The 25,690-nt window shown below is 41.2% G+C and overlaps 1 protein-coding gene across 1 annotated transcript in view; it reads left to right on the top strand.

Moving 5' to 3' along the window:
- Positions 1-25,690, top strand: part of GRID1 (glutamate ionotropic receptor delta type subunit 1) — a 706,314-nt gene that overhangs the window by 354,997 nt on the left and 325,627 nt on the right. The gene's annotated exons all lie outside the window — the stretch shown is intronic.

The following is a 25,690-nucleotide window of genomic DNA, read 5'->3' as shown; positions in this document are numbered from 1 at the left end:
GATATTAATCCATTGTCAGTTATAACTGTTAAAAATATTACATTTCTATTTGTCTTTTTTTACTTTCTTGAAGTTTCTATTGATAAACAGGAGTTCTTAATTTGGATATAGTGGAAATTTATCAACCATTTATTTTATATAGTTTTTTGTTTATTTATTTGTTTGTTTTTGGCTTAAGAAATTATTTTCTATCCCTGGATTAGAAAGATATTTACCTATATAAAAGTGTTAAAGCTGGCTTTGGCACTTAAATTTTTAATTCAGTTAATTACATAAAAATTACAGTTAATTTTTATGTTTTGAGTGTGTTGGAGATTGAAATTTACTATTTTTCCCAAATAGATAACCATAGTTTCTGGCTTCATTTATTGAATAGTTTCTTATGTGTCCCATGACCTGACCTGCCACTTTTTTTTTTTCATCTAGAACATTCCCATATACGGAAGTATGTGTTCAGGGTTTTGTATTCTATTCTATTCGTAAATTTATCTATTACTGCAATAGTACCCCAATGTCATAGTTGCTATAGCTTCAGAATAATTCTTGATATCTGGTAAATGAGCCTTTCCTCATCAGTCTTTTTTCTCAGTAGTATATTGGCTATTCTTTGTTCTTTGTTCTTCCATGTATATTTTAGAATCAGCTTATTCATGAAAATCCTGTTGGAGTCTTGAGTAGAATTGCATTAAATATACAGATAAATATGGGAAGAATTTACATCTACATAATATATGTTCCTACTTGCGAGTAGGAATGTGTATCTTCATTTATTTAAGGTTTTTGTAGATCAGACAAGACCTTGTATTCCAAAAGTTCTCTTGCTTGCTGCCATGAGAAGCTCTCATCTATTCTTCCACAGTCATAACAGGAGCTATGCCCATAATTATACATTTCTGTATACTGTCTTAATTCACTGTGTGCTCAATTACTCAAGATTACGAGGTGGTAATAGTTGTCTGATATTGAGGAGTCTGGGCATGTGTATTGCAGCTATCACCGTGCCTCTCAGGATTTTGACACACTGTGAGATCCTTTATCTGAGATTGGTAGTTTACCAAAGGTCTCTAGAGGTGCTTGCTTTCACTTCTCTTTATGCCCTTTTCCTGGTAGTCCAGGTATCTTGTGATTTGTTATTAGATATTTCAGTCACACCACCTTCTTTCACCTGCTACCTAGTGACTAATCAATTGATCAATCTACATAATTAAACAGTACACTTTCCAACAACATTTATTCTTACCTTTGGTTTCTCTCTTTACTGTTTTAAGGGAAGCTCCTTCTGTAGTGGGAGGGCTATAAGTTTTGCCTTTATTTAATTCATTTCACAAGTACTTATTGAGTGGAACTGGCCACTGGGAGGCATACAAAGATGTATGCCCTGGGAGAAGAGGGTGCCCAAGGAGCTCACAACAGAGCCATCATAGTCAGCTAGTTAGAGCTGTGGGACAAGCATAGTCTTCTGCAGAAAGAAGCATATTCAAATCAGTGGTCCTAGTACTGAAACTAACAAGGTCTTAGCCTGCCATTTATCCTACTTGTATTTGATTTCTGGCAGAGCCAAGGAATGCCCACCATCTAGGCCTTTGCTGTATGCTTTAGGGAGAGGTGTGGGATTTGAGTCTGATAGTGCTTTGTCCCTTTGTTTCCTGATGGGTGATCTTAGCAAGTTATTTAGCTTTTCTAAACCTCTGTTTTCCTCCTTATAAGATGAGATTAACAATACCTTGGAGTTACCTGTTACCTTGGAGTGTGATGTTCTGATAATTAATGGCTTCTTTGTGCTTCTTTCTCTCAAGACTCTAGACAGAAAGTAATAAGAGCAACCCATCCAGGCCTTTTTCCATCTATCCATTGACAGCTGTACTTGGGCTACCTCTTCCAAACAAAGGTTGAAGGGAGGGTGTATTAGTCAGTGTCTTCCAGAGAAACAGCACCAATATATCCTATTGATGAGAGAGAGTGATTTAAGGAATCAGCTTATACAATTAGAGAGGTCGGCAAGTCTAAAATCTGTAAGGTGAGCCAGTAGGCTGAAGACCCAGGTAAAGTCAATGTTGTAGATGAAATTTGAAGGCTGTCTGCTGGAAAATTTCCTCTTGCTGGAGGTAGTCAACTGTTTATTCTATCTAAGCCTTCAACTGATTAGATGAGGCCGACCCATAGTATGGAGGGCAGTCTGCTTTACTTAAAGTTCACTAATTTAAATGTAAATCTGATCTAAAGATGTCCTCACAGAAACATCTAGAGCAATGTTTGACCAAATATCTGGCTACTGTGGCCCAGTCAAGTTGACACATGAAATTAACCATCACAGAAGGGCTTTGGGAAGCTCTTTCTTGTAACACCGTTACTTCTTCTTTAGTAATTAGGAAAATTTTCAGATGTATATAAACATCAGAGAGAAATGCAATATAGCACCTTATCTATTCCATAGAGGCGGAATTCCACAGTGGTTAAGAACACAGATTATGGGATGAATGGCCTGAGTTTGAATCCTGGATGTGTAATCTTGGTCAAGTTACCTATCTTCTTAGTGCCTTAGTTTCTCCATTGGGAAATGGGGGTAAATAGTACATTTCTCTCACAGAGTTGTAGTGAGGATTAAATAATATATGTATTAAACATAGATTAATGCCAGACACATGGCTGTTTTCTATCAGTCACCTCTTAGAGTTAATACATTTTAACATTATGTTTGCTTCAATTTTTTTAATGAAAAATAACATTTGATTGTAGCCTCTTTTGTTTCTTTCCTCAAACTCATTTCCTTTTCTCCTTCCTCAAAGGCAGCATTGTCCTAAACTTGGCATCTAATTTGGCACTTGTTTCCCCTGCATTTTAACTACATATCCATTAACAAGATATAGACATATTTTTTGTGTGTTTCAAATAATGGAATATGTGTCACATTGTACATAATATTCTGTAACTTGCTTTATTTTTCACTCAGTAATACGTACTGGGGCTTAAACAATTCTAATCTAGAGAGATTTATCTCATTTTTAACTGCTGATGGGATTTCTTTGTATGAACAGTTTACCTTCCTGGCCCTCTACTGCTAGATGTTGGGGAGTTTCTAATGTTTTTCTGTAACAAGCAGTGCTATGATGAAGATGTCTGTGGCTTTCCTGACCAATTGTGTCTTGTCTGACCAATTGCAGTTAGGTTGGCATGTTTGAGGTTCCCTGGCTATTGTCAAAGAACTCTCCAAGTTAGTTGTACTTTATTTTTCATATCCTGGCTAACACGTGGTTGACACTGTTAGCCTTTAAAGACCTAAAGATGGAATAAGTGGTGCCTTGTTATCATATACATCTCTCTGTTTGCAGAAGTTTGGACATATTTTCAGATACCCATAGGCCATTGGATCCAAAGCTTTATAGAAAGAGAGCCACCCTAACAGTTGGTGTCTGCTAATGGTGACCTCCTTCAAATACTTGAGCCAGGTGGAGATTAGAAAGGGGTTAGGCCCAGCCGAGGCCTCACAAGCCAGATGTCCTGTGTCCTGCTAGCTGCTGGTGGCTTTGGTAGCTTTGAGAGGCTGTTTGAACTCTTAGGACTCCAGAGCAGTTGGGTTCCCCTGATTAGTGACTGAAGTAATGTTCTAAGTGGGGCACAAGTGCCAGAGAATTAAAAATACTTCTTGTTTTTGAATAAGAAGCTGACATGTTCTCAGGACAGCAGGGCTATATCTGGATGAGCAGCTGTCAGCCGCCTCACGGGCTCTCCCAGCCAGCTGATGTGCCAAGGGCTCCCAATTCTCCCAGCTCCCTTGCTTCCTAGGTGTAGTTCTTCAGTAGATGAAGGCTCAGGGAGGGCAGCTGCCTGTAGCTTTCCACCATCACTATAGCTTTGCTCCTGACACAACACTTGGCATATTGTGGTTGTGCACTTTCATTTTTAAATGAATGTGTCAAATGTCTCTGGTTGACCTGAACGTTCTGGGCTGATCTGGTTCTGGGCTGCATTGGGATGGGGAGATAGAAGCAGGGGAAGATGTCTTTGTCATTATGGATCAAACAAACCAGTTGGAGGGCAGTCACCTCTCACTCTCAAGGAAGAGTTAGGGGCAGCCCCAAGATCCCTAGGTACCTTGTGCTAACTCCACGAGAACACTTAAAACACTGAATTTTTAAAGTCATTTTTATGACTTGTTCTATTCATCTTTGTACCCACAGCAGAATACACAGGGTGTGGAACATAATATGTGTTCAGTGAATATTTGCCAATGAATCAGTAAAACAATGGAGGAAGATACACTGATCTTCACCAACCATGGTTTTGAAATGCTACTTTTGTTTCTGTATACTAAAAAATTTAAATTCCACAATCTTTTAATGTATGCATAATTCAACACAGTCCCTTTAAACAAAACACAGCAGGCAATATGGCTCCTTCTTCTTAGAACACTTTCAAATCTAGAGGATTGAAAGGGGTGAGAGATTTACTTAAACCCCTCCCAGGTCCAGTAACTACCATGATTATTTTGTGACGAGGCCAGACAGTTAAACAAGGATTTTGCTGAGACTTGGGAAATCGAAACACAGGAGAATGCGAGTGCAAAAATATCATTAAATGTTACATCAGTGAAGCCTGGTTTGAAAACTTTAAAAGAGGTGCAGTTTGCATTATATAAAAAACACAGAACTCAGGGGAGGCTCTGTTTTTCTCAGCACTTCAAAATGGTGATTCAGGATAAGGGGAGCAAAGACTTAATGCCTATTTAGAATCAATTGCTGTTAATACAATGAACAAATTAATGCAGGGCTATTGTTTTACCTTTCATTTTCTATTTTCTATGAAATTTTGATGTTATAGGTTGAATTGTAGTCCCTCCATAAGGTATGCTGAAGTCCTAATTCCACTTAACTGTCAACATGACCTTATTTGGAAATAGGATCTTTCCAGATGCGGTAAAATTAAAATGAGGTCTAATTAGGATCTAAAAATAAAACGAGTTTAACATGACAGGTTCCTTATAAGAAGAGGGAAATATGGACACAGACATGCACATAGAGTAGAATATTATATGATGACACAGAGGGAAAAAGGCCATGTGAAAATGCAGGTAGAGAGTGGAGTAATGTGGCCATCAAGCCAAGGAATATCAGAGGCCACCAGAATCTTCAAGAGATAAGCAGAATCTTCCCCAGAGGCTCTGGAGGGAGTATGGTCCTGCCAATGCCTTGATATCAGACTTCTAGCCCCCAGAACTGTGAGGGAATACATTTCTTTGTTTTAAACCACTCTAGTTTGTACTTACTTTGTTACAGCAGCCCTAGCAAACTAATACATTTGATCTAGCAGTAGTTTCAGCAGTCAAGCTAATTGTCAGATATATATCCCACAGGTGATAAGGGAACTTTCTAGATCATTAAATGATACTGTGTGGCAGAATCACATATACCACGGAAGCGGAATCTCTGCATTTGTAACAGATGCCCTTCTGTTGCAAGGCCAAAGTCTTTTAGGAAAACTTTTCAGACTCTGTATACAAGCAAATTTGAAAACCACTTTTAGGGAAAGGTGGCTGAACAGTGCTCCAGGATGAGGAGGGGACCATATCTACTCCTTCGACGCCTTATCATTGTCCTTCTGTGTCCTCTGGTTTTTATGTTGTTGTTGTTGTTGTTGTTGTTGTTGTTGTTTAGTTTGTAAGTTTTTAACCTAAGAAGCTCTCATGCAAGGCCTTGGAGACTGATTGAGAGTTTCCATGGTGACCCATATGGTTTGTATCATTTTGTGGTTTTTGTTTTGTTTTTGTTTATAATTCTCTAAATCTTAACACATATAGAGATTCATGGGGTTATCACCAGTTCCATAACTCTGGTGGACACACAAGAGTTGCATCAAAAAACTCCCTCATGCTGTTCCTTTGTAGTCCCACCATTTCTCCACTCCTAACCCTTGATCTGTTCTTCATAATGATAGTTTTATAATTTCAAGACTATCATATAAATGAAATCAAATAGTATATAGACTTTTGAGACTGGCTTCTTTCACTCAGAATAATTCCTTTGACATTCATTCAGGTGTGTGTAAATAGTTTACTCATTTTATTTCAAAGTATAATTTTATTGGCTGTACTATAGTAGGTTTATTCATTTATCTGCTGAAAGACATTTGGGTTGTTTTTAGTTTTTGGTGATTATTAATGGTGCTGCTAAAAATTTTGTACATGTTTTTGTGTGAAGATTTTATTCCTCTTGGGTGAACATCCAGGAGTGGGTTTGCTGGGTTATATGGTAAGTGTATGTTTAACTTAATTTAAACTGCCAAGCTTTTCAAGAATGGCTGATTTATTTTGAGTTAACTTTTGTATGAGTTGTAAGGCTTAGTTCAAGGTTCCCCCACCCCACCCATAAATGGATGTCTAGTCATTTCTACACCATTGCTGAAAAGACTGTTTTTTCTCCATTGAATTGTGTTTTCACCATTAAAATCAATTGGCCCCATATTTGTGTAAGTCTATTTCTCGACTCTTCTCGGTTCCACTGGTATATTTGTCTATCCCTACAATAGTGTCATGTCTTGATTATAATAGCTCTACAGTGAGTCTTAAAATTGGATAGAGTTATTCTTTCAACTTCTTTTTCAAAATTGTTTTAGCTATTCTAATTCCTTTGCCTTTCCATTGACTTTCCAAATGTATTTTAGAAATAACTCGTCTATATTTAAAAAATACTCCTGGGATTTTAATCAGAATTGCCTTAAATCTATAGAATGATTTGGGAAGAATTGACATCATTGCTATATTGAGCTTTCTAATCTGTGAACACAGTTTTTCCTTCCACTTATTTAGGTCTCTGATTTTCTGCATCAGTGTTTTGTACAGAGATTCTTGACAAGTTATTTTAGCTTATTAAATTATTTCTTTTTTTGAGCTAATGTAAATAGCACTGTTTTTAAATTTTGTTTTCAACATATAGAAATACAATTGATTTTTGTTTGTTAGCTTTGTATTATGCAACCTTAATAAACTTAATTTTTGGTTGTAGGAGTTTTTTATAGGTTAATTGGGGCTTAATTCATAGACAATATTGATGATTATGAATATATTCATTTTATTTCTTCTTTTTTGATCATCTGTGTGCTTTAATTCTTTTTATTCCCCTATTGTACTGGCTATGACTTCTAATAAGATGTGGAATAGGATAGTGAGAGTAGACATCTTTGCCTTTTCCTGATCTTAAGACCTTTTAGTCTTTCAATATTAAGTATACTGTTAGCCATACTTTCTTTTGCTGGATACCCTTTATCAAGTTGAGGAAGTTCTCTTTTATCCTTAGTTAGCTGAGAGTATTTGTTATGAATACATACTAATTTCATCAAATGATTTTTCTGCATTTATTGATGTAGGATTTTTTTTAGACTGCTAATATAGAGTATTATATTGCTTTATTTAAAAATATTGTATTAGTCTTGCATTTCTGAGACAGATCTCACATAGTCATGGTTTATTCTTTTTGTATACAGAGATTCAATTTGCTGATCCTTACTTTTTTTTTTTTTTTAAGATTTTTGTGCCTCATGTTTATGAGGAATATCGATCACAGTTTTCTGTTTTTGTACAGCCTTTGGTTTTGGTAGTAGGATAATGCTGGCCTCATAAAATGAGGGGGGAATATGCCACGTTCTTCTATTTTCTGGAAGATATTATGTAGAATTGGTTTTATTTCTTCTTTAAATATTTGGTAGAATTTTCCAGTAAGATCTTCTAGGATTGAAGATTTCTTTTTTGGAAAGTTTCGAACTATGCATTACGTTTATTTAGCATTTATGGTACTATTCAGGTTATCGATTTCATCTTGGGTGAATTTTGGTATTTGTGTTTTTCAGTGAATTAGTCTGTGTCATCTAAGCTGCTGAGTTTATGTGTAGATCATTTATTATATTTCTTTATTTTCCTTTTAATATCTGTGGAACCTGTAGTGATGTTTCCTCTTAGATTCTTGACATTGGTAATTTGTGTCTTCACTCTCTTTTTTGTTAGTCTTTCTAGAAGTTTATCAATTTTGCTGATCTCTTGAAAGAAACCATTTTTATTTTAATTATTTTATATGCTGTATTATATTTTCAATTTCTTTGTTTTCTGATCTTATTTTTATTATTTCCACCCTTCTATTTGCATTGGGTTTAATATGCTTGTCTTTTCCTAGTCTCTTGAAATGGAAACTTAGTTTATTAATTTGAATTCTTTTTTTCTTTTCTAATATAAACATTTTGATGCTACAATTTCTGTCTAAGCACTACTTTGCCTGCATCTCATAAATTGTAAATGTTGTATTTTCATTTTCATTTAGTTCAAAATATTTCCTGATTTTCTTTAGACTTTATCTTTGACCCATGGATTGCTTACAAGTGTGTTTTTAAGTGTTTGGAGATTTTCTTCTTATTTTTATGTTACTGTATTTTAATTTAATTCCATTACGCTAAGGAACATACTTTTATGATGCAATTAATTTTAAAAAAATTAAGATTTGTTTTATGATCAGGATATGGTCTTTCTTGGGGAATGTTTCATGTACACTTGATAATAAAAGTGTATTCTGCTGTTATTGTATCAAATGTTTTATAAATGTCCAGATCTAGTAGGTTGTAGATTATCTAGTTCTTCTTTGTCCTTGCTGGTTTTCTGTCTACTAATTCTATTTATTTCTGAAAAAGTTGTGTTGGACTCACTATAATTATGAATTTGTTTATTTCTCATTGCCTTTTCTCCAGGTTTTGTATTGTATATATAAATTTCTGTTTTTATGCATACTCATTTAAGATTTTTATATTTTCTTGGGAAATTGAGCCTTTTATGATTATATAATGTCTCTTTATCCATGGTAATTTTCTCTGCTCTGATGTCTCTTTTGTCTGATATTAATATAGCTGCTGCAGCTCTCATCTGATTATGCGTTTGCATGATATGTTTTTCCATTTTTTTAATCTTTAATTTACTTATATTCCAAGTGAGTTTTTTGTGGGGAGCATATAATTAGTGTGTTCTTTTTTTTAAAATTTATTACTATCTGTCTTTTGATTGGTATGTTTACAGCTTTACATTTAATGCATTTGTTGATATATTTTTTCTTATTCGTTTTTTGTTTCTTTCTTCTCTTTTTTCTTTCTCTATTTTATCTTTCCTGCCTTATTTTGAGTTATTTAAGCTTTTTTTTAGTATTCCTTTTGGATTTACATACATGGTTTTGAGAATATTACCTGATTTTTTTCAAATGATGGTTGACTTGGAGATAACAATATGTACACTTATTTTCACAGTGTGCTGCAATTCAGTATTTTACCACTTTAATTGAATGTACAAGTCTTACCACCATTTAGTACCCTGTAGTCTCCCTCAATTTATGTTATAGTTGTCTTACATATTATATCCATACACCTCATCTCCCCCAGACCATATTATATATATTTTTTCTGTTAGCCATCAAACATATTTTAGAGAACTTAAAAGGAAAATAGGAAAATAGTCTATTATTTATAAACTTGATGGCTTTCAAGAGTTTTTCTTTGTCCTTAGTGTTTAGCAGTTGGATTATGATATATTTGAATAAGGGTTTCTTTAGGTTTATCGTGTTTGGGGTTTGATGATTTTTTTTGACCTATAGGTTTTTTCTTTAACCAAATTTGGGAAGTTTTTAGCCATTGTTTCTTCAAATATTTTTTCTGCTCTCATTCTGAGGCTCCAATAACACATATATTAGAGCTTCTGTTTTTGTTCTACAGGTCCTTGAGGCTCTGTTCGTTTTTAAAAAGTCTTATTTATTTCTCTTATTCTGAGTGAATAACTTCTATTGATATGTTTTCAAGTTTATTCAGGATGATAGCTCCTCAATCATCTCCATTCTGCTATTGAGCTGACCAAATGAGTTTTTAAGAAGTTGTATATTTCAGCCTAACACTTCTATTTGGGTTGTCTTTATTTTTCTATTTCTTTGTTGAAACTTTTTACTTCCCAATTTATTTTAAGAGTATTCATAGTCGCTTATTGGAGCATTTTTAAAATAGTTCTCTTAAAGCCTTTGCAAAAAATTTTCAACATCTGTTATCTCGGGGTTGATGTCTGTTGATTATCTTTTCCATGTGTGTTGAGATTTTGCTGATTCCTTTAATTCTGAGCATATCTGGATTTACCTTGAACATTTACTATTATGTTATGAGACTCTTGGTCTCATTTACATCCTATACAGGACGTTGATTTTTATTTTTTAGTGGTTAGATTAAGGCCACAAATTCTAAATGTTGCTGGTATGCTATTTCTAATGTTAGTTCAAGTTTTAAAACTTAAACAGTGTTCCTCTGATCTGTCTCATGTGTGTGCCACCCAGTGACCAGTCTGGAGCCTGGATGCAATCTGTCTTTAAATTTTGTTCTCACAGTTTTTTTTCCCCCAATCCTGATTAGGATTCTATCCATGTATGAGCAGCTCAGAGGTGTGCCCAGACGTTCATAAACAACTTGATGGGACGACTCTCCTGAATGCCTCCTTCTCTATGATATTCTCAATACTTTCTTGTTTCTTGGGGCTCCCCTTTGATGATCTTTCAGCTAGATAGCTGTAACTTCTGTGATTTTAATCTTGTATACTTCTGTGACTATACCTGTCCAGGGCCAAGTGGTGAGAGGAACAGAAAATAAAACTCTGATAAACTTAAAGCTAGGTTGATGGTACTCAAAATTTTTGTCCTCTTCTCTTATCTGCCTGCCATTATTTACTCTTTCGATTCCCTCAAGAGCTGTTCTATGCATTCTGTTCAGGTGTTACGGCTACATTCAAGGGGAGAATCATGGTAGGGTGTGATTACTCCATCATGTCCTATCAATACTAACCAGACGTGCACCTCTAAATCAGCTGTAGAATGCTTTATCCATTGCACAGTTTTTATCGAGCCCTCTAAGTGAGGTTCACAAACTTTCCTTGCTCTTGAGGCTGGAGACCTTTGAACAGTATAGAAATGGTAGGCAAGTCCCTGGAAACTCAGACAGAACCAACAGATGGGGATCAGAAAATCCAGATGTTCACTAGTTGAGGACTGCTCAGCTAGACAGATCTCTTAGGACACTGGTGTACGTACACAGAGATAAAATTCAGGATGGGAAATCAGAGATTTAGCTTGCGATACCATATTGAGAACGACTTTGTTACTGGATGATGTCTCTATGTTGACTTGTTACACGTGTAGCTTCAGTTTCCTATGAGTGCAGCATATTTCTTATGTGTGCAGGATTTCACTTCTGGAAAATCACTTTATAACATAAAAACCTTAAGTCTAACATGGAAATATATGAAAAGACTATAAAACACAAATATGTGCCTTTGAAGTATTATTTATGGTAAGTTCATGAAACCAAAAAGGGTCTTTAAAGGTTAATTTTACATTTGTGTGTGTTTCAGCCAGGTCTGGGCCAATGAAAATGTTTAAAACTATAAGCCCAATGGCGTTTGTGCTGAAGATACCATTTTTCTTTTCTTAATAAGTCTCACAGATTAGGTGCTTTTTATTGCTCTAAGAACCTTTAAACTGCTTTAAAAAGTATGGTAATCTTGTCCATAGATGTCTCTCTGTTTAAAATCACAGGCTACCTCTCCTAATCCTGCCTGAGTAGCTGAAGACAAGGTTCCAGCCATGGTTCCCAAACCATCAACTGACCATTGAATTATCCCAGCATTTTGTCTACTGTGCAATTGCTCAACTGTGTGCTGAGCATCCAATAGCCCATCAATAAATGAAGTAAATGCCTGGTGATCTGGCTAGGACAGACCTTGATTTCTCCATCCCAGGGCCTCCCAGTCTCTCTTGAGTTTTATGGTTACACAGAAATGGCAGCTGGGGGCATGTGAGGTCCTCAGACTCTGATTCTAGGTGTGCAATTCAAGGGCAGAGCTGCTGGGTGCAGCGATTGAAGTTAATAGCGGTTATTGACTTGGTTTCAGGCAACTTCAATCTGAGTCAGATTCCCCCCCCATAAAACCACCCTGCCTTCCTTGTGCCTGCTCATAGACACCATTACTGTGTGGTCCTCATGGCTGCCCCCATGGGCCAGGCTGTCCAACTCTGGGTCACTACACAGCACCTATAAGCCCAGTGGGAACATCTGTTTTCTGGCTGGAAGAGCTATTTGGGGGGCATTGATTGAGTCCCTTTTGGGTCCAGTTTGCTCATTTTTCTCTTCTGTGTTTGTCATGTTTGAAAAATTAAAACAGCTTGTAGTCTCTGGCCCAGGACTTGTCTGATTAGCTGATACATTATGGAAGATGGCTCAATAGGGCCAGAGTCCAACGAGGTTAAAAGATGTGGTGTCCATCTCCATGGCAGGGACACCTGCTCTGTATTTCAATTGGACTCTTGATGGGACAGCTGCCTGACAGAGCTTAGAGCATGACCTTTGTGGGAGGGCTGACCTGCAAGGAGATATCACTTCCAAAACGGAAAGGGGTGCTTGCTTTTTACTTTCAACAAGTCTCATTACTAAGCCATTTCCTGGATCCCTTTCTTTTGAGATATTTACCAGGCAAAACTCTGACAGGAGCTAAACATGGCCACCACCTTTACATCCTATACTAGAGCACTCAGTGTTGCTGTAGAGAAATAAGGAAGCCAGGTGCTGGTTTTAATTTGTAGTTTAAAAAAAAAATAAATTTATTTATTTAAATTAGTTTCAAGTATGCAGTACATTGGTTAGACATCTATATTGTTCATAAAACAATTCCCCTAATTGCTCCCTCCATCCCCTGGCCCTCCACTTAGCCATCATATTAATGCTAACTGCATTCCCTGTGCCATGTTCCCATTCTTGTGCCCAACTATCAACTGCTAATTTGTACTGCTTTAATCCTTTACCCCATTCTCCCAACCCCCAACCCCCCACCCCTCTGTCACCAAATTTTCCACTATATTTGTGAGTCTGTTTTTGATTAGTTTGTTCTTTTTGTTCCTTAGATTCCACATATAAGTGAAATCATATGGTATTTATCTTTCTCAGTCTGACTTATTTCACTCAGCATAATAACCTCTAGGTCCATTCATGTCATTGCAAATGGTAGGATTTCATTTTTTTAATGGCTGAGTAATATTCCATTGTATATATGAACCATAATTTCTTTATCCAATCGTCTTTTGATGGGCATTTAGGTTGCTTGCATATCTTGGCTATTGTAATTTGTGCTGCCATGAATATTGGAGTTTTTATTAAAGATCTCCACGGTTTGCACTCTTCCTCCCTAAACTCATATTTCATACTTTGTATTCTGCTCTCAAACCATCATCCTCTTCCCTTTCCATTTTTTTTTCAGCCATTAGATGGGAACCACTTCATCTCCTACTCCAAAATCATAACCCCACTGTATTGCACCTTTTGGCTCCTGATCTCGTCTTGTTACTCCAGAGGGTGTAAACATCCCTCTTCCTTGCAAAGCCACCTCCTGCCTTGGGCTCTGAACCATCCCCTTTCTGTCTCTCCAGGATTTGGCCTTCTCTCCCTCACATCTTTTTCCTGCATTATCAATTTCTCTCTCTCCACTCGTTCATTGCTGCTTTGCCTAAAAACTTGTTTTGAATCTTCTATCTAAACAAACAAATAAATAAGCAGACAAACAAACTACGGAAAACCCTACATTTCCCCACACTCCCTTCCAGCTATTGCTTTGTTTCTCTCATCTTCGTTTCCTCTCCTTTTGTTTACTTTTCAACCCATAACATGTGGCTACTGATGTCACCATCCCTCTCCTAAAACTACCTTTGTCAAGGCTAACCATTTTTATACTTTCAATCCAGCATGTTTCCCTCTTCCTTGCTCTCTCTGTAAACTTTGTCAAGGTTGAGCATCACCTCCTTGACTTTCTCTTCTCTGATCTTTGGTGTTATCATTAGTGTGTCATTCTGCTACTTTATAGGTCCCTTTCCTCAACCACTCACAGGCTTCCCCTCTCTTGTCCAAACTTGAACTGTTGGCAGTCCCCTAGGGGCAGGGCTCTGCCACTTCTCATTTCTCTCTACTGTTTCTCATTGGTGATCTCATCTATACCAGTGCTTTTAAATATTTACACATTAAACTACTCCAAAGTTAGTCTCTAGCTCACACTTTTCCTCTGAGCCCTGACATCTGCCTGGATGTTTTCCAGGCAGCTTGGCCTTAATAGATCCCTAGGAGAATTCTCCAACCACCTCCTCCCTTAGTTGTTCCAACTCACAAAATGGTTCTACAGCCATCCAGATACTCAAGCCCTAAATGGGAATCATCCCTGAACCCCATTTCCCTCACACTTCACATCCTATTTGATGGACTCACTAACATCATAAGGAACTAGATCCAGTCAGAAGGAAACCAGGGACCCCTCACCTCATTGACAAGTGATCAGATACCTCAGGCAATGCTGGCTGTGTCTCTACATTTGCTCCCTACCCTCATGGGCCAGAGGAGTGGCGGCTCAAGTAGTAGGAGTATATGAAAGAACATTGTAGGAGAACATGCTTTCTCCTCAAAGACAACAATTAGTCATGCCTCGGGGGACAGTGAAGAAAAGCATTAAATGAGGCAAAATGAATCTTGACTATTTTTTTCCCTCTTTAATTCCACCCGCCCCCACTTCCACCCCTGACCTATGGATGTTGCTGTTTTCCCTTAAGAACTGGATCTCTGTGGGATCTCCTCCCATAGCACCTAGGGCCAGGCACACCCAGGGCCAGGCACACCTGGGGCCAGGTGCACCCAGGGTATGGTCTGTGGCTCCACCTGGGGTGCGAACCCAGGACTTTCTGCGTAAAGCAGACGTGCTAACCACTACACTATGGAGCCACCTCGAATCTTGACTTTTTTAATAACTAAAAGTGACTTAAAGTTTTGGGCGTCATTCCGGAACTAAGGAGAATGAATGAAGGAGAAGAAAGCTTTTTATATTTTTATTTTACTGGTTTCTGTTCAATAAGCCGATGACAATAAATATGACTATCACTTCCTTTTTAAGACTTTTAAAAGACTTTTTATTAAACTTCAAATGAAACCTGACTCCTCGCAGGAACCTTTATGCACAGTCTGTGTGTTAGGTGCAGAAGATTCAGTGGGTGAACAAACAGTATTTTACCTTTCTTCATGGAGTTTTCACTTAGTAGGGGAGGTAGACATCAGACAAATAATTGCCTAGTCACATAAACTAGTACAAATTATGATGCTTGGAAGGAAAAGTCAAGGATGTTGAGATTATGGGATGATATTGTTAGGGGTCTGATTCACATTCAGGATCTGGAAAGGCCCCTGAGGAAGTGTCATTTACACTTGAATTTGAAGGATGAGAGTGCTCTAAACAGGCAGTGATGCGGGGAGTGCATCCTTGATTCCAGGTGGAAGGAATGGAGGCTCATCGGAAGGGGGAAGAGGTGAGGTGAGGCTGAGAGGGAGGGAGGTTAGGCTGAGAGGAGGGAAATGGGGTTGAGAGGGAAGGAGCTGAAGCCTGTGAGTGACGTAAGGCTGAGGAAGATGTCCTGATTCTCACAGAGTGAGCTTTTAGAAGGTGGGGACAGTGACCCCATCCAAGGTAGGTTTTAGAAATACCACTCAAACTACTGGGCTGAGGAGGTGGTAAGCTGGGAACACCTCTGAGGCCTGGGCATCAGCACTGGGTGGCTGCCCTGGTGTCTGCTGAGGTGTGCCTCCTCTCCATGTCCCCAAGACTGGCCCTTGATGGGAAGAGTGTTTAGGGTGTGGAGAGGAAGGAAGTTCAGACCCATTTTGGAGCTCAGGCTGAGACCTCACTTGGATGTCAGTACCCATGGTTGGGAGATGCAGCCATGTTGGATGGGGCTGCTCTCTCCAGGGTACTAAACAGAGAAGTGGGCAGAATCCTGGCTCTGTGGAATGAACTGAGCAAAGGGGACTGTTCTTTTTCCCACTCACATGGAGAGAGAAGGAAGCTTGATCTATGTTGTCTTTTGCCACATCTTCAGCACCTAGTACAATTCTTTGGGCTTTGCGCTTAGCAGACACTTCTTGAATAAATGAATATTCCACATATGTTAGACTCGGGTGCAGATGCAGGCTGAGCTGACCAAGGAGCCAGGGCTAGTTCCAGAAGGCCCTGACTTCCCTGTCCATTTTAATGGGCTGAGTGCTGACATGCTTTTGTTTGCTCAGACCTTTCCCTTCTTCTTCTGTGGCTGGTGTGCAGGACAGGTTGCAGGGAGGATTGGCTGGACTGCTAAATTTCTCCACACTGCTGTATCTACCTGATGTTCTCCTAGCTGGCTCCTCTGTTAGGCCTGTCTCTGCAGCTAATGCTATTTCCCCAGAAGAATGCACAGAAAATGACTTAGACGACAATCTGCATCATTATTATTTTTACTCTTGAACTGACTGCTTTGGTGCCCATCAAGGGCTCTCCATGGACATCTCATTTGGAAATATTTTGGGCTTGCTATCTGCAGGTGAGATAGCAAAGGCAGTCTGAGACAACTTCATTACCTTCCAGGTATTTCATTAAATTTGGGCTGCCTCAGATATGGGAGAGAGTGTGACTTACCATGGACTTCTTAGCATACATTTATGTATTTATCTAATTTATCTGTAAGTTCAAAAACACCTGGGAAGCATGCAGAACTTTTCTCCTACTCATGCTAGTGTTTTATAATTTTGTTAAATGAATGATTTATTGAGCACCTTGAGTACAACTGACATTGTGTCAATCATTTAGCCTCCAACATCTCGTTTTATTTCCACCATGTCCCTGTGAGGTGAGTATTATTGTTTTTTTTTTCTTGGGAAGTAAATCATTGCTTTGAGAGATAAAACCACTTGTTCAGAATTTATCAGGATTTGTACCAAGAGACTGAGCCTTGCTCTTTTCCCTTTGTGAACCTGACAGTGGAGGAGACAGGCCAAAGACAGCTGACTTGTTCAGGTCAGGCAGTCAGATCTGGGAGATCAGTGGGGCTGTACTTAGAAATGGGACCTCACCCAGGCACTGGTTTAGGTCCTGCAGACAGAAAGATGGATGGAAAGAGGAGCTCTTGGTGGGGGTATGTGGGAGAGATAGACACAAACAACTGCTCAACCAGGCAGTGACAATGGGGGGTGGCATTCTAGGAGCTTTGCAGACCAGTAGTTATCCTAGGACTCTGAGAATATGGCTTTGTACTGAGAGTGATGGCTACAGGATGGCCTGCCTCATGAGCTCCGTGTACCATGAGGTAAGCCCAACCTCTGACCTCATAGTCTACCATCGTCTAGTTAGATACATGGAAGCTACTTCTATTTTATTGATCAAATTCAGACATGTTTCTGTTGGTTATAGTCAGAGAAGATCGAAATAGGTGGCAACTTAGCGTTGCTCTTTGCAGTAGGAAATAGTTATACAGTGGAAAATTCCCTGTGCTTTGAATCAGAAAGCCATGGGTTCAAACATGAGTTTTGATCACCGTTTGGTGACCTTGGGCAAGTCATGAAACCTCTCTAGGTCTCAGTTTTCTAACTACAGCTTGGGATAGAATTATCTATTGCTATTTTGAGGATTAAATGGTATATACCAGTGGTTCCCAAATCGAGATGATTTTGTTCCCCAGGGGGCATTTGGCAACATCTGGAGACATTTTTCATTGTGACAATTAGGGGTTAGAACCCTGTGGCATCTGGTGGGTAGAACCCAGGTGCTGCTAAACATTTTAATGCAGAAGTCAGCCCTCCACGAGAGCAAATTATCTAGCCCAAAATGTCTGTAGTGCTGAGATTGAGAAAACCTGGTGTCAATGATCAAGTTTCACCTAGTGCTTAGCACCCAGAAGGGTGTTAATCAAGGTGAATTGAATTAGATTCAGAGTGTTAAGAGTGGGAGGCCTCTCAGGCACCCTGAGATTCTATGGCTGGCCTCAGGGACGCAAGGGGGAGATGGGGGACTGTGAAAGGAGGTTGTTCACTGTCAGGGATCATGAGGGCTCCTTAGTCTTGCTGATGGACAACACTTCCCTTTCTCCTTTGGGATCTCACTCTCACCACTTGTAACATGACATGTGCAGCAGCTTCCAAGGGCTTGCTGTGATGCTTCTTTCCAGGGGCTTGCATGTGCTGGCCAGGACAAAGGCTTTTGAAGGCTTTTTACAGGGGTTCTGCCCACCCCCTCCCAACTCCTAGACCTGGACTAGACCCATTCCGCCTGCCTGCAGCTGCTGGAGAGAAGGCGCAGCAGTTGGGGAAGGGCTTTCATCCCCAAGACCTCTCAGTATGGGGCTTCATTCTTGGTGTAAGCAGCTTGTGCTTTGGCCCCAGGTGGCCAAGTGGTATATGGACACCAGACCCTACCGGGTTTGGGCTTGAAGGAAATCCTCAAGCTTAGGCTAGGGGTAGTGAGTCCATAGAGAATTCTTATGTCTTTCTTGTTCTATGTTGGCTGGTCTCATGTCTTTCTGAGGCCACCAGGCTGGGAGCCAGGGCAAAGGGCGTCTGTTAGTCTTGTGAGAGAATTATTAGCAGTAAGTGCAAAGGAGATTAGCGGGGCAAAAAAGAAGCCAGGGAGATGTGCTAGGACCTCCCTTTGTGGTCAGTGAGTGGTGGTGTGACCGCTGAAGGTCAGGGAGGGGTGTGGAGAGGAGGGCCAGATTTGGGCAACTTTGCAGAAATCCAGTGGCCAGGGCATATGAGTCAGCAGGGTGTGGAGGAGAGAGGCTGACACCCTAATGTCTAGAGGAGATGGGGAAGGGAAGGAGACAGAGCAGGCCTGAGGAGGAGCTCAGTTTGGACATGGTGAGGGCGAGGGGCTTAGGGGGCACTGGAGAGAACAATATTGTATGGTGAAGGATGGAGAGAAGGAGCCCTCTTCTCCAGGCTGTCCCCAAGCCCAGGGCCTAGTGATGAGTCTTGGTCCTCCCTGGCTTGATGGAGACTTGGCAAGGGAAGTTCCTTGGGCAACAGTGCAGCTGGGTTCCCGAGAGACTTCGTGCTACTGCCCTTGGTCTGGCCACTTCCTACTGACCATCCACAGGGTCCAGAGGCTCATTTAGTCTGACAATCCTGGATGTGACACACTGGCCCAGGAGAGGTTGGGCAACTAGGACTCTTAGGTTGTCTCAGAAAGAGGCTTAATTTTGTTCAAGTCTTCATAACCACTCTGAGTCTCAGTTTTCTCCTTTTTAAAATGGGATATTCATTTCTGCCTATCTGTCTCACAGGGCAGCTGTGAAAATTAACTGGGCTCATTTCTGAGGCAGTACAGCACCATGAACTCAACAGTAACCACAGAGCTGAGGGGTTACTCAGGGGCTGCTGCCTTGGGGGCACACAGCTCACTTCCTCTCAGCGAATTTGCACTTGTGCCCTGCTCTCATCTTCCCCTCCTCTCCTTCTGCATGTGACTCCTCCAGCCTTCCCGGTTGAACTGGGTCCTACCCCAGGCCAGGGCCCATCAGCATGTGGGGGAGAGACTGCATTTCCTAATTTACCAACTCAGCAGAGGTTGTCCAGTCACACTCACTTCTGACAAGGTGGTGGGCACAGGAGAGGGGCTGCCCACCTACTACCCCAGGGGCTGTGTCTAGGTCATGGCCCCTGTCTGCTCCCACTTGGGTAGCTCCCCGCTCTCTGGGAATTGCTAGCCTCTGGAAATCTGTGTTGTTTCCGGGCCTTGAGTTGGCTAATTAGATTAACAACAGACGGCCTCAGGAGAAAATGCCACGGGTGTTTCTAAAGTGTTTTTAGGGAGCCATAAAAATGCTAGGCTGTCTTCTTTATAACGGTTTTTAAGGTCTTGATTTAAGAGATTCTTGAGTTTTCCTGTGTTTGCCTGTGGGTTGCTGTTGCTGAGAAACTCATGTTCTGCTGGGGGACTCTCTTTTATAGCTGCTACAGCCACTATGGGGAGAAATTCTCCCCATAAGGTGGAGGCAGTACTGGAGAAAGAAAGTCCTGATGTGAGCCAGGTGCTGTGCAAAGCAGATTACGTGTTATTGCAGTCCTACTAGAAACCCATGTGATACTGAGCCTGTCCAGAGGCAGGCACTGAGGCTCTGAAAAGTCCCTGACTTGTCTCAAATCACACTGTTGCCAAGGGCTGGGCTCACCAGAAGTCTTTCCCCTCCTCTCCTGCCAACAACACTGCCTGTGCCACCCTCAGCTGCTCTCCCCTGACTGACTCTGGTCACAGGAGTCCTTAGGGGTAGCTACACTTCACCTTTTGATTCCTAGAGACAATTTTCCACGCATACTCATACTGACCCTCTTAAATATAACTCAGATCATTTTTGTTCAAAATACTTCCAGTGATTTCTGTTCTCAGTTAGAGTAAGACCCAAAGTCTTTTTCATCCCCTCCAAGGCCCTCATGAAACAGCTGCTGCTTCGTCTGGCCTCATCTCTGACTGCCGTCCTCCATGCTTACCTTGTGCCTCAGGACCTTTGCACAGGCTGTTCCCTCTAATTGGATCATCCTTTACCCAGATAGCCTCAGACTCACTTTATTACCTTGTCGGAACTCTGTGTGATGCTGCCTCATCAGAGAAGCAGTCTCTGACTGCCCTTCCTGAAATATCTTCCACATTCTTCTTTGGTCTTTGCCCTGTTTTACTCTGTAGTGTTGTCACAACCTGATGATATAGTTTGATGGTTCATTGATTATTCTCTTCTACCAGGCTACGATAAAAGGGGCTACATCTCCCTTGCCTCAATCACACACTCTATGTGAGCATTAGCACCTGGCACACAGTTGGCACTCAATGAATTTGGTGAATGGAGGACTCATTGAATGACAACCAGGATAAAAGGGGCAGTGGGGAAGGGAAAATAGAGTGACAGTAAAGGAAAGAGAGGAGCAAATCTTTTAGAAAGAGCTTTTAAGGGTGGACATTTGGGCATAAGGACACCAGTCTGCCAGGGAAGAAGGCCCAGCTAGGAGGAGCTGGGGCACCATTTGAAGGAGACTGGCATGAAGCCCTTTGCTTGGGTTCCTAGTGACCGCTGAGCTTCCACCAAAGCTGGACACACAATGTGGCCCTTGTGAAGTTAGTGGCCTTGGCAGCCAAGTGCTTCCAGATTCCTTTCTAGAAAGGCTGGTAATCCATGAAGGCTCTCCCTTGGAGCAACTGTAATTCAGATCTGTAATTCAGATACATTTTAAGGCATAAAATAGGGCAAAACCAAGCAGGTCTTGCCTTTGCAGTGGCATGTCTTACTGAAAGTTTTGCTTGCAGAGGTGTGGGTTCTGTCAAGGTGTGGAGAGGCGTGTTAATCATGGTTGACAACTAGTGGTCGTTTCTTTCGGGGATTGAACCAGAACATGTGGCTTGTTGGTCAGTTCTCCATTTTCTGTGCTCATGGATGCTGTTGAATGGTGGGTTACTGAGATTTACCCTGATACGGAACCTTGTCCCATAGCTTTAGTGGGAGCCAGCAGCTCCTCTACACTGGGACTACCCATGCTACAGTTCATCCCATGGGAAGGAAGAGGCAGCTGTCATTTCCTGGTGTCTGCAGTGGCTGGCTTCAAGCTAGGCATTTGTTATTTTCTGAGTCCTTGTTGTGAAATGGGCTTCAGTATTCTTTACATTTTACAGAGGTGGAAAGCGGATTTCAGAGAAGCCGTGTGACTTGCCCAAGCTCCCGTCCCTATAAGTAGCAGAAGCAGGATCTGATGCCTCATCTGGGTCCTTCAGGTCCAATGGCTGATTCATTACAACACGTTCAGGAGACAAATCTCCCTTCTGACCCCATACAGGGCATAACCAACACTCTTGGCTGTTTTCTTTATTATTCTATCAGTTTTTCCACCATGACCTCTAAGTGGAAGCATGAGGGCATTTTCCATGGAACAAGGAGCAGTGAGATTCATGTGCTGGCCAGCAAACTGAGGGAGATGAGCTGCATACGGAGGAATCAGAGATGTTCTGGATAAACCATCAGCCCAGGGAGCCAGTAGAGCTTTGTGGTAGAGAAGTCAGGATCAGGAGTTGGATTTGAGTTAGCTATGTGACCTTGGACAGTCATTTCCGGTTTCAGAAATTCAGTTTTCTCATTTATTATATGGGAATAAAAGTTGCCTTTGAAGTTAAAGCTTCCAGTGTCTTATGCATTGTAAGGTTTAACAGTCACAAAAAAAGAGAAAGTAATCCAGGATAACACACTTAAGTGTATTACTGTCACGCTTTGCCAACATTTGTCAGAAATATTGAGTACCTATCATGTGCCAAGCTCTGTTCTGGGTGGTAGGGGTCCAGTGGTGAGCAAGCAGACTGACACTTTCCTCCTGGGGCTGTGGTGTGGTATAGGAGACCCTGGAAGAAGTCCTCTAAGCTGGGATCTAATGGGTGAGAGGAACTTAATTGTTACCAGATCTAGGTTAGTCCCAGGTGGTGGAAGGAGGAAGGGGAGAGAGTTCCACAACCCTGAACAGTGTTGGAAAGTAATAAGGATAGAGTGGATTTGATCTCTCCCTTAAGACTAGTAGAAGCCATTGAGAGCTTTCAAACAGGGACTACTACTATTGTCAGATTTGTGTTTGAAAAGTTCATTTTGGATGTGGTGTGGAGCCTGGAGGGCAGTGATTATTGCAGATGAATGAAGACCAGCTAGGAGGCTGATTAAATTATTTTGGCAACTAATGAAGGTGGCTTGGTGTAGGCAATGGATGGGGCTGGGACCTGGCAGGAGCACCTTCTCTGCCTGGCCTCCTGGCCCCTTCCTGAGCCAGGTGGACGAGTGTCTGTCACAGAGGAAACTGGTGCTATAGCTAGTTATGGGTCGAATTGTGTCCATCTCCAAAATAGATATATTGGGGACCTAACCCCGTACCTCATCATGTGACCTTATTTGGAAATAAGGTCTTTATAGATGATCAAGTTAAGATGGGGTCATTAGGATGGGCCCTAATCCTATATGACTAATGTCCTTATAAAAAAAGGAGAAATTTGGACACAGAGTCACACACACAGAGGGAAGACGGTGTGAAGACATGGGGAGAAGATGCCATCTGTAAGCCAAGGAGAGAGGCCTGGAACAGATGCTTTCCTCACAGCTCTCTGAGGAAACCAGCCCAGCTGACACCTTGATGTTAGACAATTCTGGCTTCTAGAAGTGGGAAAGAATAAATTTCTGTTGTCTAAGCCACCCAGTGTGTTGTAATGAATACCTATTTGTCTCTTTCTACAAAAAACATGGGGGGCCTCTAAAACATCGGCATACCTGCTCTAGGAGATGCAGACACCTGGTGGTGGTGGGCTCTCCAGGTGATGCTGATGAGTGTTCCAGGTGTGGAGAGGGTGGGTGAGCACAGGAGTCATGCAGGCCTGCTCTGCATTTGTGGCCTTGGTCCTCAGCTCTATCCTCGGGGGAAGCCAGGCCACCAGAAAGCTCTGCATTTAACCTTTATGCTCCCAGGCCCCTTCAGAATCTCCTACACAAAGCGGGGTCCTAGAGGAAACAAGCCATATAGAATTTACTTTAGTCTCTGTGGTTCACACTGTTATTGATATAGGTGTAGTAGAAAGAAGTTAAACATGGGAGTTAGAGAATGAAGCTCTGTCACTTGTTGGCTTTGCAAGCTTAGCCAAGACACTTATACTTTCTGAGCCCTGATTTCTTTATCTGTGAGGCGGAACCATGTTCTTGCAAGATCACCATAAAGATGCAGGAAGGGTGTGTACAAACAAGGCTGCCACATATAACTGGGCAGGCTGAGTCCCGGGTAGACTTGGTTAGCACACTACTCACCACCCTTTCCATGCTGGGCCATGTTCTTCTAAGTTCCTATGGGCTGGGATGGCCCTGTATATCAAGGGTCTCATGGTATTCCCAGCATGTAGTCCATAGTCAATAAGTGTTTGCTTTGTCCCTTGAAGAAATTGTCCATTATGTAGTTTGGAGGAATATCTTTCAGAATTTAGTTAATGTCTGTTTCCTCCTCTGTGACAACGTGATCCATGTAACTGAATATATTTTCCTTTGTTGCTCTCACTGCCAGGAAGGTCAAGGCTATTAATTCTTATGTTTGCACAATTGTATTCCCCTTTTCCCTTGTTCTAATTTATTATGCTTTATTTATGTTGTGCCAGTTGATTAAATATGTTCTTTGTGGTAAGCCACCTCAGTTCCTCTGGAGAAAATGTTTGTAAGTAAATGCAATATATTTTTAGACATTGGCCAGCACATCTTGTGGCTATTCTGTATTTTTTAGCCTGGCAGACAGACAGAGGCAAGTGGAGCAATTCTGGCAGCTGCATGGTGCTGAGCCTGAACCCCAATATTCCACTGATCACAGTGTAGGTGGGGAAGATACTGCATGTGGGCAGTGGGTATTTGCCATTTGCAGATTGGGCTGGTATTTCTGCATGGGAATTGGGGGCCTGTGGTCTAATCCAGAGAAGAAAAGGAGACTATCTTCTGGCATTGTGTCCTGAGGGAAAAGCCTTGAGTGTGTATGTATAATAGTGAGAGGTTCTAGGCTCTGCAGGTACACGTGGGGGCCTTGCTCCAATCTGCTCACTTTTTGTTGCTAGAAATGTTCCACAGCTGTTATTATTTCCTTGTTTTCCAAATTTTCTTCTCCTCCAGAGTTGAAAACTCACTGTCCAAAATGGAACCCAGCTCAGAGATGTGTTTGTGTGATTGGCACAGTGTGTTTACGATAAGCATTGGAGTGCCTTTACATTGTGTGTGCACTGTTGGGTCAGACACAGGCCTCATCACCCCCTTGAGCTCATCCACGCCTGTTCCCCTCCTCACTGTGTGGCCTGCCTGGAACAGAGTCTATGTGCCTGCGGCTCCTACATTTTGACCATAATAGGCCATAAGATGGAAGGGAAACACTTACTGAGTATCTACTACACTCCAATCACTTTTTCTAAGCATTTTTGCAAGTTTAGGTTTCTCTAGCTATATCAACCTTACAATGTAGACATTAATCATATTTACAATGGAGGGGACCGAACCCCAAATCTGTTGTGTAAGCAGAGCATTTCAGGACTTAAGCATCTCTGGCTTCTACATAGGCTCTGCAGGTTCTACCTCTACCATGGGAGCTGGGCTTTTTCAAGGAAGACTACACTGGGATCCATGAGTCAAGCCCATGCTGCTTAGAAATACCTCCTCCCTAAGTGCCTTCCTTATGGAACAGGAGACGGACAATGGTTCCTTTGATGATTTCCGATCACTTATGGTACCATAGCTCACAGATCAGTTCCCAAAATGTTTGGAGCAAACCTGTGGCAGTGTTTTATATTTTCCTAGGTTCTGTGCATTTCTGTTTCTACCTGACATCAAGGGCTTGTGAAGACCATCAGATCTCAAGGCAGGAGTCTGCAAAGTGCAAGACAGAGATAAAGAGGTATGGGTTATGATTGAGAGAGCAACTGGCGTTTCTCTTCAGGCTGCTAGAGGGACACCGAGGGACAGGAGGGCTATGTCTTCTGGATTTCAGCCTAGAATCAAATATCCTTCCTGTTGGTGTGTATATGTATGAGATCCTGGGGTGGCAAGGGCCAGGGAAGCTAGCTAGCTGGGTAGGTCAGGTTTTCTAAGAGGAGGAAGCAGAAGCATGCCTCCTTGGTGAGTTAAGAGAGGAACCAGAATCTGGAACCTTCCTTCAAAGTCAGTGGGTACTAGAAAAGGGCTTCTCAGCAGAGAACCAGGTAGAGATCTGGTGAGTGATAGTTCAGATTTCCTTCACCCTGTCTGGAGGTATCCCCACTCCTCCAGGAAGTGATTCCAAATCATTTGAC

Source organism: Pteropus vampyrus, unplaced genomic scaffold (genome assembly GCF_000151845.1).
Source record: "Pteropus vampyrus isolate Shadow unplaced genomic scaffold, Pvam_2.0 Scaffold20, whole genome shotgun sequence".
In the NCBI taxonomy this organism is placed as follows: Eukaryota; Metazoa; Chordata; class Mammalia; order Chiroptera; family Pteropodidae; genus Pteropus; species Pteropus vampyrus.
This window is presented reverse-complemented; position numbering and strand designations above follow the sequence as displayed.